The sequence below is a fragment of the Cnephaeus nilssonii genome, assembly GCF_951640355.1.
Source record: "Cnephaeus nilssonii genome assembly, chromosome: 4".
Classification (NCBI taxonomy): domain Eukaryota; kingdom Metazoa; phylum Chordata; class Mammalia; order Chiroptera; family Vespertilionidae; genus Cnephaeus; species Cnephaeus nilssonii.
Genome location: NC_137075.1, coordinates 17,060,215 through 17,078,887, shown reverse-complemented (window position 1 = coordinate 17,078,887; position 18,673 = coordinate 17,060,215). Strand labels below are relative to the sequence as shown.

General features: G+C 45.8%; 1 protein-coding gene across 3 annotated transcripts in view; it reads right to left on the bottom strand.

Moving 5' to 3' along the window:
* The window catches only part of CAMK1D (calcium/calmodulin dependent protein kinase ID), a 383,665-nt gene that overhangs the window by 257,038 nt on the left and 107,954 nt on the right, over nucleotides 1-18,673 (bottom strand). The window lies entirely within an intron of this gene.

The window sequence follows — 18,673 nt, the reverse complement described above, 5'->3', positions numbered from 1 at the left end:
AGCCAGGCTCTTTGTTAAATCCATGCCAGGAGCCAAGTGAACTAAATTATTACATTATCCTATCTAATAAAAGAGTAATATGCAAATTGACCATCACTCCAACACACAAGATGGCCGCCCCCATGTGGTCAAAGATGGCTGCCCCCATGTGGACACAAGATGGCCACCACAAGATGGCCAGCAGGGGAGGGCAGTTGTGGGTGATCAGGCCAGCAGGGGAGGGCAGTTAGGGGTGACTGGGCCAGCAGGGGAGGACAGTTGGGGGGGACCCAGGCCTGCAGGGGAGGGCAGTTGAGAGGGACAAGGCCTGCAGGGGAGGACAGTTGGGAGCAACCAGGCTTGCAGGGGAGGGCAGTTGGGGGAGACCAGGCCTGAAGGGGAGGGCAATTGGGAGGGATAAGGCCTACAGGGGAGGGCAGTTGGGGGCAACCAGGCCTGCAGGGGAGGACAGTTGGGGGTGATCAGGCCGGCAGAGGAGGGCAGTTGAGAGGGACAAGGCCTGCATGGGAGGGCAGTTAGGGGTGACCAGGCCTGCAGGGGAGGACAATTGGGGTGACCAGGCCTTCAGGGGAGGGCAGTTGGGGGGGACCAGGCCATCAGGGGAGGGAAGTTAGGGGCAATTAGGCCTGCAGTGTAGGGCAGTTGGGAGCAACCAGGCTTGCAGGGGAGGGCAGTTGGGGGAGACCAGACCTGCAGGGAAGGACAGTTGGGGGTGCCCAGGCCGGCAGAGGAAGGCAGTTAGGGGCAACCAGGCTTGCAAGGGAGGGCAGTTAGGGGTGACTGGGCCGGCAGGGGAGGGCAGTTGGGGGTGACCAGGCCTGCAGGGGAGGACAGTTAGGGGTGACCAGGCCTGCAGGGGAGGACAGTTAGGGGCGACCAGACCAGCAGGGAAGGGCAGTTAGGGATGACCAGGCTGGCAGGGGAGGGCAGTTAGGGGCAATCAGGCCTGCAGGGGAGGGCAGTTAGGGGTGACTGGGTCAACAGGAGAGGACAGTTGGGGGTGACTGGGCCCACAGGGGAGTACAGTTAGGAGCAACCAGGCCTGCAGGGGAGGGCTGTTGGGGGCGACCAGGCCGGCAGGGGAGGGCAGTTAGGGGTGACTGAGCCAGCAAGGGGTTGGGAAAGTTGGGGGCAACCAGGCCCGCAAGGGAGGACAGTTAGGGGTGACCAGGCTGGCAGGGGAGGGCAGTTAGGGGCAATCGGGCCAGCAGGGGAGCAGTCAGGCATCGATCAGGCTGGCAGGGGAGTGATTAGGGGGTGATCAGGCTGGCAGGCAGAAGCAGTTAGGGGCAATCAGGCAGGCAGGCAGGCGAGTGGTTGAGAGCCAGCAGTCCTGGATTGTGAGAGGGGTGTCCAACTGCCCATTTAGGCCCAATCCAAGTCGGACATCCCTCGAGGGGTCCCAGATTGGAGAGGGTGCAGGCTGGGCTGAGGAACACCCTCCACCCCCGTGCACGAATTTCGTGCGCCGGGCCTCTAGTCTATATATATAAAACTCTAATATGCAAATAGACCAAATGGTGGAACAACCGAGCAACCAGTCGCTATGATGTGTGCTGACCACTAGGGGGCATGCACAGAACATGGTGGGCGTCGGCAGCAGGCAGCAGAGCGCGGGACATGGCGGGCATCGGCAGTGGCAGGATGGTGGGCCAGGTGAGCAGGGGCGCCAGAACAAGGCAGGATGCCGGTCGCTGTCATTGGGTCAAGCCTCTGGTAGTTACTGAAAATTCTTTGCTCCCGCGCACACCGCGGTCCCACCCCGCACTCACACCCGCTGCCAGTGCCCAGTGTCGGTCTTGATCACTCACGCCATCAGTGGATGTAAGTGGGAGCTGCTGGCCCCAATCACCCCTGAGGGCTTCTCCACCTCCCCCTGCTCCTGAGGGGCAATTGGGGCAGCAGCTGCTGCTCGCACCCACTGATGGCACCAGCCCCAATTGCTCCACACCATCAGCGGGTGCGAGCGGGGCCGGTGCCCTCAGCGCGTGGGAGCAGCAGTGGCGGGAGCAGGGCTGCTGGCAGACGGGACCAGGGGCCTTGACGGGAGGGGCTGGAATGGGGCGCAGAAGATGGACCAAGACTAGCCCCTGTGCCCACTTCAGCCTCGAGGGCCACAGTTCCTTTCAAGGTGCACGATTTCATGCACTGGGCCTCTGGTTATTAATTATACATTATTATTAATAAGGCATACCTATCAGATGAAATCCTGCCTTCCCTTCAGTTTTCTTATCTGTGAAAAGGAAATAACACTTATACCTCACTGTGTTGTGCGGGAATTAAGTTGGATAATGGGAGCCCACGGTGCGGCATCTAGCATACGGTAGACTAGAATTGAACGGAAGTTATTATTTTTTATCATAAATTTTATTTAGTGATGCAAACACTCCAGATGTGGTCCAAAGAGACCTAAATTGTTACAAAACTTGCATAATAGTGAATAGTGTGCTAAATATAAGCAGTATATGTGTGTGTGTATATAATCCACAATATGTTATATTGCCCTCTGTGCTAATAATCCACAATATGTTATATTGCCCCCTTGCCTTATAATGACAACACTGATGAAATAACTAATTATGAGTAGTATTAGCATTAATGAAACTTTTATGTTTCCGTACTGCTCTCCAGCTGAAAGCACTTTTGGATCCATTATCTCATCATAACAACCCAGGGAAACTCTGTCCTCTCCAGGAGAGCACAGTGACAAATGCCTGTGTGGAGAAGGCATCATTTGTCATGCCATTAGCATCAGGTACAGCCCACCACTGCAGTCTGGCAGACAAAGAGATGAACAAATGTTTGATGTAAACACAGCAGACAAATGTAGAGACACAACCACATCCATCACTTGAGCTTTCACTACTTTGAGGTTTCACTTTAAATAGAGGATAATGCGTCATCAGTTCAGCAAACATTTATTAAGCACTTTTTATGAAGAAGTCAGGGAGGGGCCCTACCCTCAGGAAGCTCACGTACTTCCTTTGTGGGTCTGCCACACATCAGATGACTTACTAACTAGCAGGTTAGCCCTGAAAGCCAGGATGCCCACATGTTTACAGTAACTTTGCTTCATTCTGCAGACGCTCTCATGACTTACTATTTCCTGTCCCAAGAACTCAAAAGCCTAATATGATGACTTCCTCAAGGCTGCAGAGTCCAGCTATTCGACCTGCTGCCCTAGCATCTCTTGTAAAGAGCATTCACAAGAATAAGACTTTCAAGAGGCAGAAAAAGAAAAGGCCAGCAATAAAGCCAACAAAACCCCCAACTAGGTAGCTGCAACCAGAAATGCTTGGGGAGCTGACCATCATAAGTACCATCAGAAATTCCCCTTAGGGGCATAAACTGGGCAGTAAGTTCAAATCTTTGATACTCATGATGGGCTGACACACAATCCTGACTGTATTCTTTGAGATCTGTGCTATTGATCTGTTCAGGAAACGAAAACAGCCAAAGCAAAGTTAAACAAAGCATGTTCACCTCGGTCACCCTATTACGGGAACTGTCAACATGAGCCCCATACAATCTGCTTGTTTTTCCCCCTTGAGCTCTCTGAACACACCTAAGTCACCTGGACCAGGGCACTTTTTTCCCTCAGAAATAAGCAAATACCCATATGAGCTTTTATGAGCACAACCTTGCTTCTGGGTCTAATGAAACACAGGTGGTCTGTCTGCTGCATCACACCCGTGTCTAGGCTTAAAGACAACTACAGGGGGCAACTGGAAATGAGAAAACAGCACGACTAGCAACCCAGGGGTCTAAATCCTGAAAGCCAAAATGAAGCCTAACTTACTAAAATGAACACATGCTATATTTATTAACAGCTCCAGTAAGGAGCCCTGAATCCCTGTATGGTCAGATGCAAAAAAAAACAAACAAAAAACAAAAAAAAACAAAACATGGGCTTTTGGTGTAGAACTCTGTAGATGGTGGAAGCTTCAAGGTATCTGAAACCAGAGGCAACCTAAGGCAGTGCATCCCAACTGAACCACCAAATATATCCAGCTCCATTCATCCGTGTGCCTCTTTTGGAAAGGGTTTTATAAATATTTTGGTGAGTTGAGACATTCTGATACTCAATTGCACACTTGAGCCACACGCTAAGGCTTTGGATGGGTTTACAGTGTATTGGGCTGTTTATTACACCTCCATAAAGCAGGGAGTATGACAGCTTCCTTTAGTAGAGCACTTCATTATATTTCCCAGTGTGCTTTCCCATAAAGGCAGGAGTTCATTAGCTCCTGTCCAACAGCCCAGTGAGGAACACAGGGTGTCATTCTCCCCATTTCACAGAGAAGGAAACTGAGAAACAAAACGCAGCTTGAGTGAGTTCATGCAGCTCATTCATAGCACAGCTCTGGGGAGCTCCACACTCCTAGGCTGGATGTGCTCTTCCCCCCACTGCTCGGAGATGCTGCTGGCTTGGTGAGAAATTGCTGACGGTCCGTTTTTATGATCCACGTGGTGGAAACCAATCTCTGTGCCCATCCAGGAGCGTGAACCCTTCTGCGTCGCCCCAGGGTTCTCTGTACTATCGCACACGTAAATCACCCAATGTCTCCCTGGCCGGGCAGCTCAATTGTTTGGAACTCAGTTGGAGCATCGCCCTATACACCAAAGGTTGCGGGTTTGATCTCCCGTCAGGGCGCATTTGGGAGGCAGCCAATGTGTATTTCCCTCTCCAGCTTCCCTCTTTCCCCCTCCCTCTAAGACCAATACACATACTCTGGGGTAGAACAATGTCTGAGCACCACCCAGAGATTAGGACCCAGGTATATGTAATTTTTACAAGTTCCCCCAGGAGATTCTAATTTGCAGCCACAGATAAAAACAACTAGCCTCCAGGCCCTAGCAGGTATTAATAAGCTAACCACAGCGTTTGAGTGAAAATCCACAGACTAAGGAAGGGAGATGTTCAACTCCAAAACCTAGATTCATCAACAGATACAGTAATCCCCCTTATCCACAGGGGATATGTTCCAAGGCATTCAGTGGGTGCCTGAAACCACAGAGAGTACCGAACACTACATATACCTTGTTTTTTCCTATACATAACACTAGAGGCCCAGTACATGATTAAATCATGCACATGTAGGGTCCCCTAGGCCTAACCTGCCATCCAGGCCATATCCACTGCCCCGCAAAGCCTAGCACGCTCCGCGGACACTGCTAGCAGCCTGCTCCCCGCTTTTGATGGCAGGACGTCCGCTGGTGCTGGAGTGGACACACAGCTCCCCGCTTTCGATCACAGGGGAGCTGGCTGTCTGTCCACTGGTGCACCAGGCCTTTCAAAAGCCTCTGGCGTGGCAGAGGCTTTCAAAAGGCCTGGTGCCGGAGCGGACAGACAGCCAGCTCCCCCCCTTTGGCTTTCGATCGCGGGGGAACTGGCTGTCTGTCCGCTGGTGCCGGAGCAGACAGACAGACAGCTCCCCCGCTTTCGCTCCCCGCTTTTGATGGTCCGCAGCAGGACGTGGGCTCGCTGCCCCAGAGGCCCCTTCTGTGCCGCAGCACAGCCATGGTGCAGACGCTGAGCTCTCACCGCCGCTGGCGACGCGAGCTCAGTGTCCCGCCGGCCCAATCGGCCACCCTAGCCACCCCGAGTCCTGCCCCCTGCGCCTCCCGCTGGCCCAATCGTGGGCGTAGCGGAGTGATGGTAATTTACATATTACCCTTTTATTATGTAGGATACCTTTCACTCTTAAAAAAAAAAAAAGCAGTTTATGCTTCTCTTTGTCATATCTGAGTTGCCAGCATCACTACTCTTGCACTTTGGGGCCACTGTTCAGTAAAATAAGGATGACCTGAACACAAACACTGCGATACACAACAGGCAGTCTGATAACTGAAGTGGCTACTGAGGCCTAATGGGTGGAAAGCCTCTAAGCATGTAGGTGCTGGACAAAGGGATGATTCATGCAGACACGTTGGGATGGAGCGGGACTGTGCAAGCTTTTATCATGCCACTGAGAATAGCATACAATTTAAAATATATGAATAAACAATTTCTGAAATTTTCGCTTAATTTGTTTAGACAGTGGATGACCAGGGGTTACTGAAACAGCAGAAAATGAAATGGCAGATAAGGGGGGCTAACTGTACCAATGACGAAAAACTTAAGCATGTTTATGACAAAGCAGACCACCACCTGTACACTAAAATCATGCGCAGCAGAAGTGTGCACAGCATAAGTGCTGAGGGGCCGAAACGTGAAGGTCAAACTATCCGGCTTCAGAATCCAGGCCTTTGGCAGAAGCCTAACTGCCAACTCCGTTCCCTCCTTTGGTCTCCGTTTTTATCAGAGAGCAGGGGCTGCCTCTAAGGAACGGAGAGTCAACTAGCGGTGAACACACTGCTGAATTAAGGCTTCTCGCAGCTTCTCAGGCCTGCCCGTCTGCATTCATTTGCATTCATTTCCACTGTCTTCCCTGCAGAATGGATGCAGAGGAACCCAGAAAACGCGTAGCTTGTACATTTGTGTCCCCACGGCGCCCTGCAGAAGGCACGCCTCTGATTCATTCAGGGGTGGCCAGAACGCAGTCTCACGTGGTGGTGACTGGGGAAGCACTGCGTTCCTGGGTGGTCCCGGAGGCTGCTCTGGCAGCTGGTGTGAAAACCAGGGCCACACTCCTCTTGGCAAGTGGCCCATTTCTGCTTCACGCATGTGAAAATACTCTCAGTTCTCAGATATACTTGTCAATGAAGGAGCACTTTCATGGTGGATAATAGGAAATAATTAAAAGGAGATCTTAAGGCAAATTTGGAGATGGCTTCAAAAAGCACTCACAGCTTCCCAAACCATCCTGAACTGAGCAGCATGGCTCTTTGAGCTCAACCCTATGAGACACGCTGATGGCTAGAGTTTGGGTTCACATTCCAGTTTTATTTACTCACAACATGATTTATGTTTTAAAGTCTAAGGGCATTTCCTCTCCTATAATGATAGAAGCAGGCAGGCAACAACACAGAATGTTATTTTCAGGGATCCCAGCCCCCAGATGGAAACAGGCGGCCAGCCAGGGGGCCTGGAGGGAATGGGCTCTGGATCCCAGGCCTTCGGGGCATTCGCCTGGTACCCTGTGGCTACTTCGGAGCCACAATCACTGACAAAGTCTCGAGTGAATGGAGGGAAAACTATGGTGTGATTAAGTGTAGTGGTCGAGATTTGCTGGAGCCTGTTTTTAAGCAAGAATCACTTAGAAATCACATTCTAAAATCTCAGGGTTCTGGAAGAACCAAGTGACATTGCCCCCTCCGTGTCAAGACATGCAAATTCACATCTAAACAAAGATGACAATCCTTGTCCTTGTGGACGAAAGGAGCCACATGCTAACCTGACAAGCTCAGGGGAGGCCTGCGTGGCAGTCTTGCAAACTCAGAGACCTGGAATAACCACAAAGGATGGTTTGAAAATTAAATATTTAACTACAAACAGGTTATAGTGGGCAGTCATTCCTAGGCTGCTATCTTCCCTGACAAAGATCAACTTGGATCTTCTTTACTGAGCCCATTTGCCTTTTTGCCTCTAAGATAACATATCTGTGAGATGTCTGGGTAACTTGTAACTTCCTTCTTTTGCTGGAGCCCCTGGGGCACAACCAAATGTGGTAGGCGCCAGGACCGATGCCTCAAATTCCTTCATTATCCTGTTAATTGTTCCTGTACCCACCTAAGTATGTGTCCATCATTTTACTTTTTGTCCAATCCCAGGGGTTTCCCACCGTTTGACTTTATCCAATGAATTTCATGTAGCCCACCTATGTCCCTCCTTTGATGGCAATGTATAAATACAGATGTAACCCACCATTCTTCGGAGCATAATCTCAATTCGTTGAGGTTCTGCTTCCCGGCATATGTCGACAGTTTGGCTCAAATAAACTCACTAAAATTCTTTACAGGTTTCAATGGTTTTTTCGTTAACATTACTTGGCGTAGTCGTGGCAGGATTCCAAAGAAAACTCACCCAGGATCATCCTATGGACTTGGACTTGGAGCTAGGATCCAGCAAAGGGCCCCTTGAGCCCACCGGTTCTCCGCCCATTGGGTGAACGTGGGTGAGTCGTCTCTTGGATCCAGGACCTTCCCTCGTTTTGGTAGAGGGTCTGACTTTATTTGAGCTGTTTTAAAATCCTCGAGGTGGAACCAGGGTTGACAGAACCCCAGGTTAAGGGTTGGCAGAACCCAGGCTAAGGCGGGACTGGAGGAAAAAAAATGGGTGGCTGGTTTTGATTTTGGCTTTTCAATTGGAATTGCTGAGAGTCTGAGCAAAAGTAACTTTCGCCGTATAAATGAGCTGAACTCATTCAGCTCCGAAGATAAAGGGGCAACATTTTCTTTATTTTTAAAGAATAGTCCGATTCTGAGGTGTTCTTAGGTGACTAAGAATTTTGTGGAAGTGTCAGAAATGCAGGAGCCCCATCTGGAAGTTCCGACACAACTGCTAAATGGCTTTTCTAGGGGGCCACCATAAGATTTGGTCTGCCCGGGCCCCAAAACTTTTTTTGTGGTTTTAGACAGCCGGGAGAGAAACTGAGGCCACATTTGACCTACTACATAACATATCTAAAGTTTGCTCAGACTACAGATATCCAAAAATAAAAAAATTTAACATGGGAAATTGTGCCTCCAAGGCTAGAAGCTCCCAAGACCCCAGCCCTCATTTAACACTCCTGATAAGAAGCCTTTACTTGCAAGTACTTAACAGAAATGAGAAAATTTAACTAGAAAATATTAACTGAGGAATGGCCAGAAAAAAGAAAGAAAAAAAAAATGCAGTTTGTTTGGGGTACCTATGTTAATATTTTGCATGCAGAAAAAAAAAAAAAATGCCGGCTCTGAAATTAAAGTGAATGAGTATATGGGAAGCGTATCTTGATTTGGAAACTAGAAGCTTCTAAGAAAAAATTTTCTTCCAATAAGATGGAAATTAATAAAAAAGATTTTCAGAGACTGTTTCAGAACTATTTTGAAGTTAACAAATGTCTACAGCCATTTTTGAATAGTACTTTGGGAATGTACTGAAATTCTAGAGAGAGGCAGTTCCCGAACCGGGGACAAAAGACACTGCTTTGGTAATTTTAATGCTAGACATTCTCTGGTGTAAATTCTTAGTGTGTTTTCTGCGCGCCTGTATAAGAGTGTTGATGTTTTTGTGTCTCTTTGTTGTTGTTTAATTTGTTGAAAGAAGAGGCAACTCCCGCTTTGGGGAAGCCTAGTTGTGTGTGGTGAGGTTGAAAGCGTGAGAGAGATTGCAAGAACGTCCCAGCAGCTGCCAAGAATTCTTATTAATCTTGGGGGCTCTTCTTGCTCTCCCTCTCAGGGTTCAGCCTCCAGAAACAGCTAGTGAGATTTCTGTCTGTTTGTCTGAAAATATAATTGTGGCTGTCTATCTTTTAGGGATTTGGTTTGCTCTTTCCTTATTTGTTGTGAGAATAAACAAATCATCTTCTCTGTCAAAGAATAGTTTAGACAGCCTCCATTTTGGACTGTGACTTGGCAGCCGCCATGTTGGCCGCATGGCTTGCTGCTCCCCTTGAAAGAGCAAGGGCCAACCCCTCCCTTTGAATTAGCCAATCGGGAAAGACCATGTGCCTGAGCTCCAATCAAGAGCAAGGACAGGTTACGTGCCTTGTTAAGGCACCCTGCTTCAGAAAGAAACTTGCAAAGATTCTCAGAGCTAAGTTCAAACAGGAAACTTTAGGAGGGTAGCATGTGTCCAGTCAGGGACACTGGCAAGCCAAGAGTCATGATTCCCTGTGGGGGCGTCTGCCAGTGATACTCTGGGTATTTGCGTTTCACATATTGGGAGTTTATGTATTATTTTCAATGCTCAATACACTGCTTGCAATAAGCCATGTGCCTCATTTTAAACTCTTACATATTATTCTTTATATGTTGAAATTATAATTGAATCTAAAGGTATACAAATTTTATATTATTCTCTATGTCATTTTACAGGGATTATTACTTACCAAGAAGTTGTTGTCTTGGAATGTTATATTTTATAGAAAAGCAAAGTTTTTATCAAATCTATAACCATGCCACTTTTAAATTTTTGTCATTTGTGGACAGCTTTATTCTGATGCATTTGTAGGTATATATGTCTAGAAAAATCCATGAAAAGGACTCAGATTTACTCTAACTTGCAGGCTTCTAAGCAGGTCATATTTTGAACTGGATGAAGATTTATAGAACTTCAAGGAATAAATAAACAAAAACAACTATGGGACTAAATGAATTGAAGATAATTATTCTTATGATTCTATTTAAAATATAGTTGACTCTTAAATCTCTTGTTTCCTGAATATAGGGAAAAGTAAAGAGCAGACATTCTGCATTATAGGAACTAACAAATTGGTAACAGATTCATTTCACAGTGCGCTCCCGGGAGACGAAGCGTTCAAAGATCATGGCTTACAACCAGGAGATTTGCTGTCTTGGAAAAGACACCAAATAAAAAACTCTCCAACCTCATTGGAGGGGACCTTACCAGGTATTACTAACTAACCCAGGTGCAGCTAAGCTTAAAGGAGTTAGCTCATGGATTCACATTTCTCATTTAAAAAAGGCATCTGACTGTGAATGGACATCTACTCCCATCTCTGACACCATCTCCGTCTGCAGCGGAGATCACAGACTTTTCAAGGACGAGAAGTCGCTGACCACGGAGGCAGACAGCTATCCCAAGATGACGTCAACAAGGCCTGTATACTCACAAACTGATAGCTTGTTTTTATATCATCTGATTGATACTGATTGAATGTACATAAAATGATTTTCATATTATTATTATCCTTATGGTTCCCTAGTGGAAACAATGTCTACCCCCCCAGACCTCTTTCTTTATTAGATATGAACAATTTAACTTAGATACCTGCTAACCTTTCCTACCTACTACACAATGATGTTCTGGTTATCAAGTATGATAGTGAAATTAATGCCTTGTTAGCCACACATTGGTCTTCTGCTATCAATATAAGCTTTGGTTGTTGTTGTTGTTGTTTTCTAGCTCTATCTATTATAAAGGACCCACCTTAGGCAAATACCTCCAAGAATATCTCCCTGATAATTCCACTGGTAGAATTGTATATGGATGTAATCTGGATGAATATTGTATGGCTATAGAGATGGGTGATGAATAACTAAGAAAAACACCTGGATATGATGGCCAAAGGCTTGCAGCAGCCTGTCCTATCTGTCATAGCATACCATGTCCTCGGACTCACCAGCCATGCTCTTGTGGCTGGATGTCTGTGAAACAAGAAAGAAATCAATGGATCCCATTTCAGAAATTATTGACATCATTTGGTGGGTAGATATGTTTATAATTACCCCACTGTCCTTGTGTCCTGGATGTTTGAGGAGCCCTATGGAATACTCAAACTCTAGCTCATTTGGGGGTCACCTTCCCCATTTAACTATGGCATGGGAAACTCAACATTTTGGGCTCCACTCAGTATACCCTAACTGCTCCCAAGCCATAGCTACCCAATGGCAACAACATTCCTGGTGGATCCAACAACATTGGTCCCCCTAAAAGAAGCAAAAGGGGAATACTTGGAGCAGTAGGGGCTGGCCTTGGTATCCGGGACAAGCTGAAGTTGTATGTAGCTAATGAAGAATGTCATTCATTAGAAAAAGATTTTTATCTCAAATAGGTCACATAGAGGGAATGCTGTTTCTGGAAGAAGGAAAAACAGTGGGAAGCAGCATGGAAAGATAATAAAGCCTTAGTTTAATGGATAGAACAGGCTCGACAGACTAAAAACTCATGCCCAAACCCAACAATGGGAACATGCTTGTGCCCTAATTCAACTGGGCCTGTTGTCTATGCTAATGCAAGGAATCTGAAGTGGCTATGAAACAATGGCCAACTATAATGGCTGCAGAAGCCCAGGCCAGACACTTATGGGACTCATATGGTTCCCCAGGCATTTGGAAAATTTTAAATGGGAAATGTGATCTACAATATTGTGTTTTTAAAAGCCCAGGTGCGAGTTAAATCCTAGGCTTAAATTCCCAGTAGTTCAACTGGCCGGCATAGGGACCATCCTCAATAATACTAGAATACTTCCAATGGGAAGTAGATGGGCCATATTTAAAAATAATAAACAATGTGAACCCATCTCACTGTCTGAAAATTGGAAAAGTGAATGGTTATGCCCTCAATCCATATGGAATACTGAATTCACCCAGTCCTGGCTTATTGTATCTACCCCAACAAATAACAATATAGTATATAGGAAAGGGGCGTTTTTGCTGGGAAGGGTTAAAAGCAATCTTTACTGTAATATCACCAAGTTTACATTAAATAATACTAGAATATGGTGTAATACTGAAATTATAGGCAGAATGACTTTGCCTGATGTTCATAAAATCTGTGATAATATTGATACTGAAAAACCAATGTATTGGGAAATTGAACTCCTCCCCATGAAGCCATTTTTATGGGAACTAATTGGCCAGAAGAAAATTAGAGCTTCTAGATAATGAAATAGTAGAGTCTTAATTCATTTGGCCAAACATATCATAAGGTACAAATGACAGTGGATGAAGGAGGAAAGCATAATTAGCTTAATAAAAGATTATGATAATACATGTAAAGGGTTTTTTGGTTAGCTGTGATGCTTGTTCCCCTTAGAATTTTCCTTGTCTAGTATTAGACATTTTCTGTTCCTAATCAGTGTTGTTATTGGTTTACTATTGTTACTTTTGTTCTTGATATGTAAATGTTATATTAGATGCAGAAAAGCAAAACGTAAGACAAACAGCAAAAAGACTCGGATCATGGTGGCTCAAAATTAGAAATGATCCAGAATACTTTTTAACAAGGACATATAGGATTTGACTGCCTCCCATTTACCTGCCTTTTTAAAATATATAATTCGACCTTAAATGCCATCTAAGGTTATGGTCTTGCCCCATCCCCAGTGGTCCACCTGTTCAGCAAGACATGCTGACACTGAGACATCCTAGGAATGAGCCTTCCTAGCACCGTGGGACTCCATTATCCAACCAAAAGGTTGGTCATCAATGCATCCTTTGGATTGATTTATGACCAAAAGGGGAATGTGTGGACGAAAGGAGCCACATGCTAACCTGACAAGCTCAGGGGAGGCCTGCGTGGCAGTCTTGCAAACTCAGAGACCTGGAATAACCACAAAGGATGGTTTGAAAATTAAATATTTAACTACAAACAGGTTATAGTGGGCAGTCATTCCTAGGCTGCTATCTTCCCTGACAAAGATCAACTTGGATCTTCTTTACTGAGCCCATTTGCCTTTTTGCCTCTAAGATAACATATCTGTGAGATGTCTGGGTAACTTGTAACTTCCTTCTTTTGCTGGAGCCCCTGGGGCACAACCAAATGTGGTAGGCGCCAGGACCGATGCCTCAAATTCCTTCATTATCCTGTTAATTGTTCCTGTACCCACCTAAGTATGTGTCCATCATTTTACTTTTTGTCCAATCCCAGGGGTTTCCCACCGTTTGACTTTATCCAATGAATTTCATGTAGCCCACCTATGTCCCTCCTTTGATGGCAATGTATAAATACAGATGTAACCCACCATTCTTCGGAGCATAATCTCAATTCGTTGAGGTTCTGCTTCCCGGCATATGTCGACAGTTTGGCTCAAATAAACTCACTAAAATTCTTTACAGGTTTCAATGGTTTTTTCGTTAACATCCTTCATGTAATCTATATTATAAAAGGCCAGTGCCCGTAATGCCGAAACAACCAAACGACTGGTCACCAGGAGGTGCATGGAGCACCTCTCAGGCCCTCCCCCAACCCCCCATCCCACCCTCCCCCTCTCCCCCGGGCGCCGTCAGCATCGGTGGAGCATCACGGGGCGCTGGCAGCATCCCCGGAGCGTCGCAGGGCATTGCGGGGTGGCAGACATGGCCTTGATGGCAGGCCTAGGCGACCCTACACGTGTACAATTGAATCGTGCGCCGGGCCTCTAGTGATAAAATAACATTGGTTTGGCCCTAACCGGTTTGGCTCAGTGGATAGAGTGCCAGCCTGCAGACTGAAGGGTCCCAGGTTCGATTCCAGTCAAGGGCATGGACCTTGGTTGCAGGAACATCCCTAGTAGGGGGTGTGCAGGAGCAGCTGATTAATGTTTCTCTCTCATCGATGTTTCTAACTCCCTATCTCTCTCCCTTCTTCTCTGTAAAAAAAAAAAAAAAAAAAAAAAAATCAATAAAATATATTTTTTTAAAAATACTAATAAATAAATAAAAATAACATGGGTTTGGTCAAACACTGGTCTCTGATCATTTTGCCTTCAAAAGCTGGATTCCTGGCCAGGAAAAGGCTGTGCTGTGTGCCGGACGCAGTGCCGCAATCAGCACCCTCACAAAGGGCAGGGGACGCCCCTGGCCTGGGGCCTTTCCCATGAGCAGTGGCTCGATGGAAAGACTAGCAATTACCCAAGAGGAGGCTCTCTCCAGCCTCTGAATTCTGGCACACGCTGCTCCCTCTTCGGAGATGCCTTCCCGCATCTCAGAAAATTTGGTACCCTCACGCCCTCCCAAAGATGATTTAGTACCAGAATTGCCAACCCTGTCATCCAGGTTGGGGAGGGGGCAATTTTCCAGAAATGTTAATATTTCTTATGAACTCGTTTTCCTTTTAATATTCTTAGTCTATAAACAAAGGACATTCCTTTTTTTATTACTTTGGCTTAAATGCAGAAACTACATTAGGTGGGTTCCTCTAGCTGTATCAGGTTTATTTCAACTAAATATGGTGACCTCAAGAGAAGACGTTTAGTTGGAGAGACAAATGAATTTATTTTTTTTTAATTGTGGTAAAATACACATATTATAAAATGTACCATCATAACCATGTTTAAGTGTACAGTTCAGTGGCGTTGAGTAGATTCACACTGTTGTACAACCATCACCACCACCCATCCCCAGAACTCTTTCCACCGCCCCAAACAGTAACTCTGCCCCCACTGAACACTGACTCCCAGGCCAAGGGACTGCTGGGTGGTGTCCACCTGTTGACGATGGTAAGTAATGACATAATGTACTTATGGAAAGGTACCAGAAAAGCATACAAGTGAAACAGCACAGTGTTGGAAATGAGGATTCTCACTGAGGGCAGGAGCAAGCTGAAGACTGGGTTTCGGGAATTACCATCCTAGAGCTAGTGAACATTAACAAACAGAAACCTCATTTAACACAGACTCAGGAGCTAGAAGAGAGAACTCGCACCCAGGTCTATCACTCAGCACTCACCACGGACCCCAACAGCGAGAGACCCCACAGGAAGAGAGGAAGTGACCCTACCAGCTCAGCAGGAGAAAGAAAAAATTCCTCCTGGCCTAGTAACAGCTCAGACCGCCATGACTCAGCCAGTGAGAAGCCTCTATACTTGGAACTCCCAGGTTCCTTCCATGGACTGTTCGTTTACAACAGCCCCTTCCAAGACCTTAAAAGAGCCTTCCTTTCCTCTGTCGCTGGGCTTGTGTGTGGTTCACTAGTTAGACCACATTCACTGAACTACAATTTTTGGTGTTCCTGAATAAACCCATTTTGTTAAAGGTCAACAAACTATTTCTTAAAGTTGGGATGCTTGTTAAAAATGCAAATGTAGCCCTAACTGGTTTGGCTCAGTGGATAGAGCATCGGCCTGGGGACTGAAGGGTCCCAGGTTCAATTCCGGTCAAGGGCATGTACCTTGGTTGCGGGCACATCCCCAGTAGGGGGTGTGCAGGAGGCAGCTGATCGGTGATTCACTCTCATCGATGTTTCTAACTCTCTATCCCTCTTCCTTCCTCTCTGTAAAAAATCAATAAAATATATTTTTTTAAAAAATGCAAATGTCTTGATCCTACCCCAAGCTTTACTGAACCAGAACGGCTGGGCACAGGACCCAGAAGTCTGCCTTTTGCACGCTCCCTAACAGACTATGACTACAACCTCTGAGAACAATTTGGCCTCAACATAGTGGGTGAGGCTTGGAGCACAGATGAGGTGAATGAGGAAGACTGCATAGAGGAAAGCGGGGCATCTCGAGAACACAGTCTTGAGAAGCAAAATGAGCCACCACTGGAGAAGACAGGAAAGCTCAATTAGATGCAGCAGGGAATCAATGAGATAAATAAAAGAGCCAGGAATAGCAACAAGGGTCCAGCTAAGGGTAAACAGCATGAGTCAAGGGGGACCTGGTGGGCACTTTTCTTGAAAGTGCACCCTCAGGTGCCGCCAGCTCACGCACAGTGCTCTGTGCGGTGGTGAAAGAGCTCCCTGCCCTCTGGGTGCCCGCTGGCCCGCAAACTACAGAAATCAAAGCCGCTGCTGGGCTTGATCTCCCACACCACCCCCTCTCCGTCATCCCTGGAAAAGGAGCAATAGGATCTCCTGATTTTTGTGGGAAATCACTCTATCTACGGAAACCAGGAGTTGAGATCCCTTTAAGGCACAATGAGCTCCATCTCAGTGAGCTTAAGCCTTGCCCCATCTGATTAACAGAAATTAAAAAGGAATCACTGGGTTCCTCTTTTCTAAGGACAAAATCCTCAAATGCAGGCAAACACCATCTGAGCTGACACAGGAAACTGTCTCTACCGGTCCAGGGCTTCCAGAGTTTTCTTCGCCTCTTGGTTTTTCTCTTCTGCGCCACCCATGGGAACAGAGAATCATGAGGAAATAGAGTTGCAAGAAAAGCCCGGGTGGTGCCTTACTGTACGAACATTAGGGCACATTCAAACATTCAGAATCATTCAGAAACTCATCAACTAGCCTTAACAGTTGTTTTTATTTTTAAACATTTTTTTTTTTACAAATAATGCGAGCAGTATATTTAGTGTCACATTTTGGGGTCAGGTTGATATGGTGGGAAGAGCTGATTCCCCAACCCCCATGTGTCTTTGGAGGGTTCTTTGCTTATTTTGTGTTCTTTTGTAAGCAGACTTCACATGAGCTCTAACCTCTTCACATATTTTAAAGTGCACGGTACCATATGGTTAACCAAGGGAACTAAATTGTACGGCAGATCTCCAGAACTTATTTATCTTGCATAACTAAAACTTTCTACCCATTGAAAAACAACTCCCTCCTTCCCCTTCTCCCCAGCCTCTAGCAATCACCATTCCATTCTCTGCATCTATGTGTTTGACTACTTTAGATACTTCATATAAGTAGAATCATGCAGGTATTTCCTCTTCTGTGACTGGCATATTTCACTTAACATAATATCCTCCTGGTTCATCCATGTTATTGCAAATGGCAGAATTTCCTTCTCTTTTAGGGCTTAATTTATATAATGTTTCACTGTATAAGCATGCCACATTCTCGTTATTCATTCATCTGTCGATGGACATTTGGACTGTTTCCATATTGTGGCTATTGTGAATAATGCTGCAATGAACATGAGGGTGCGGATATCTCTTCAAGATCCTGATTTCAATTCTTTTGCTATCCTTAAATTTTTTTTATGAGGCACTCAGTACTGTAACAAACAACCCAATAAATCATTTCCTCTATTAATTAATGTAGTTACTTGGAAAAAATGTTCTCAGCTCTGCGGTTATATGGGGAAATATTAAAAGCTTGTTTTCTTGTTCCGTTTCATTAATTCCACAGACATTTATTGAGCACTGTACAAGGAACTAAGAATACAATGTGACCCAAAGTAGATAGGGACCCACCTAGTGTTTGCTGGTACCAAGCATGAGCGAGCATGAGAGAGAGGGCCCGGCTCTTTCCATTGATTCCTTTACAGTGTGCAGAGAATCATAAACCTCCCAAGCACTTGCTCATACTAGTACATTATCTCTTCTGATCCTCCCAGCAATCCCAGGAAGCAAGCTAGACAGGCATTATACATCCATTATACAGATTAAAAGATGCGGGCTTGAGAAGTTTTGACTTGCCAATCCTCACACATTTAGCATGTGGTGGAGCCTGGAATCAAACTAGATTCTCCCCTCTTCCAATCTGTGACTCTTATACAAAAGAATAAATTCTAGAGTGCCCCTTCTTGGGGGGAAATGGTAGATTTTCATATACATGTGACATGATGGGGGCTGGAGAAGGAAGGGGAGGAAGGCGGCTGTCTGAAATGACTTGTTCTGTCTAATCGGCCCTTCTTCATTCTATTTTGTTAGTATCTGGTACATGCCAGAGCATGCAGTCCTGGTCTTAATGAAAAACAAACAGTGATAAAGCCACAACATAAAGAAGAAATACAACTTTGCCATGAGGAGCGTAATTAAATTCTTGTAAAACACACACTAGTGCTGGGCCATTTGCTCCCACTCTTTTTATTCTTTGTTGTGCAACAGTGCTAAACAAGCAACAAAGGACAGATACTGCTTGTGAAGAGCACAACTTACGCTCCTTCTGTGGCCAGGGAAGTATCTTGAAGAGATATCCGCACCCTCATGTTCATTGCAGCATTATTCACAATAGCCACAATATGGAAACAGTCCAAATGTCCACCAGGAAAGTTCCCTCCAGTCTTCCTTGCACCCTTTGGAAACCTCTGATTCACCTTTGAGAAGCTTTCTACACCACAATTTTATTGCCTTTCAAATTATAGAGCCAATGTAATAATCCTGTATTCCTCTCGCACACTGCATTTTGCAGAAGAATGTTCATTTCCTTGGCACCCATGAGTGAAAGGAGGTCCAGAAATTCAGCGCTTACAAGT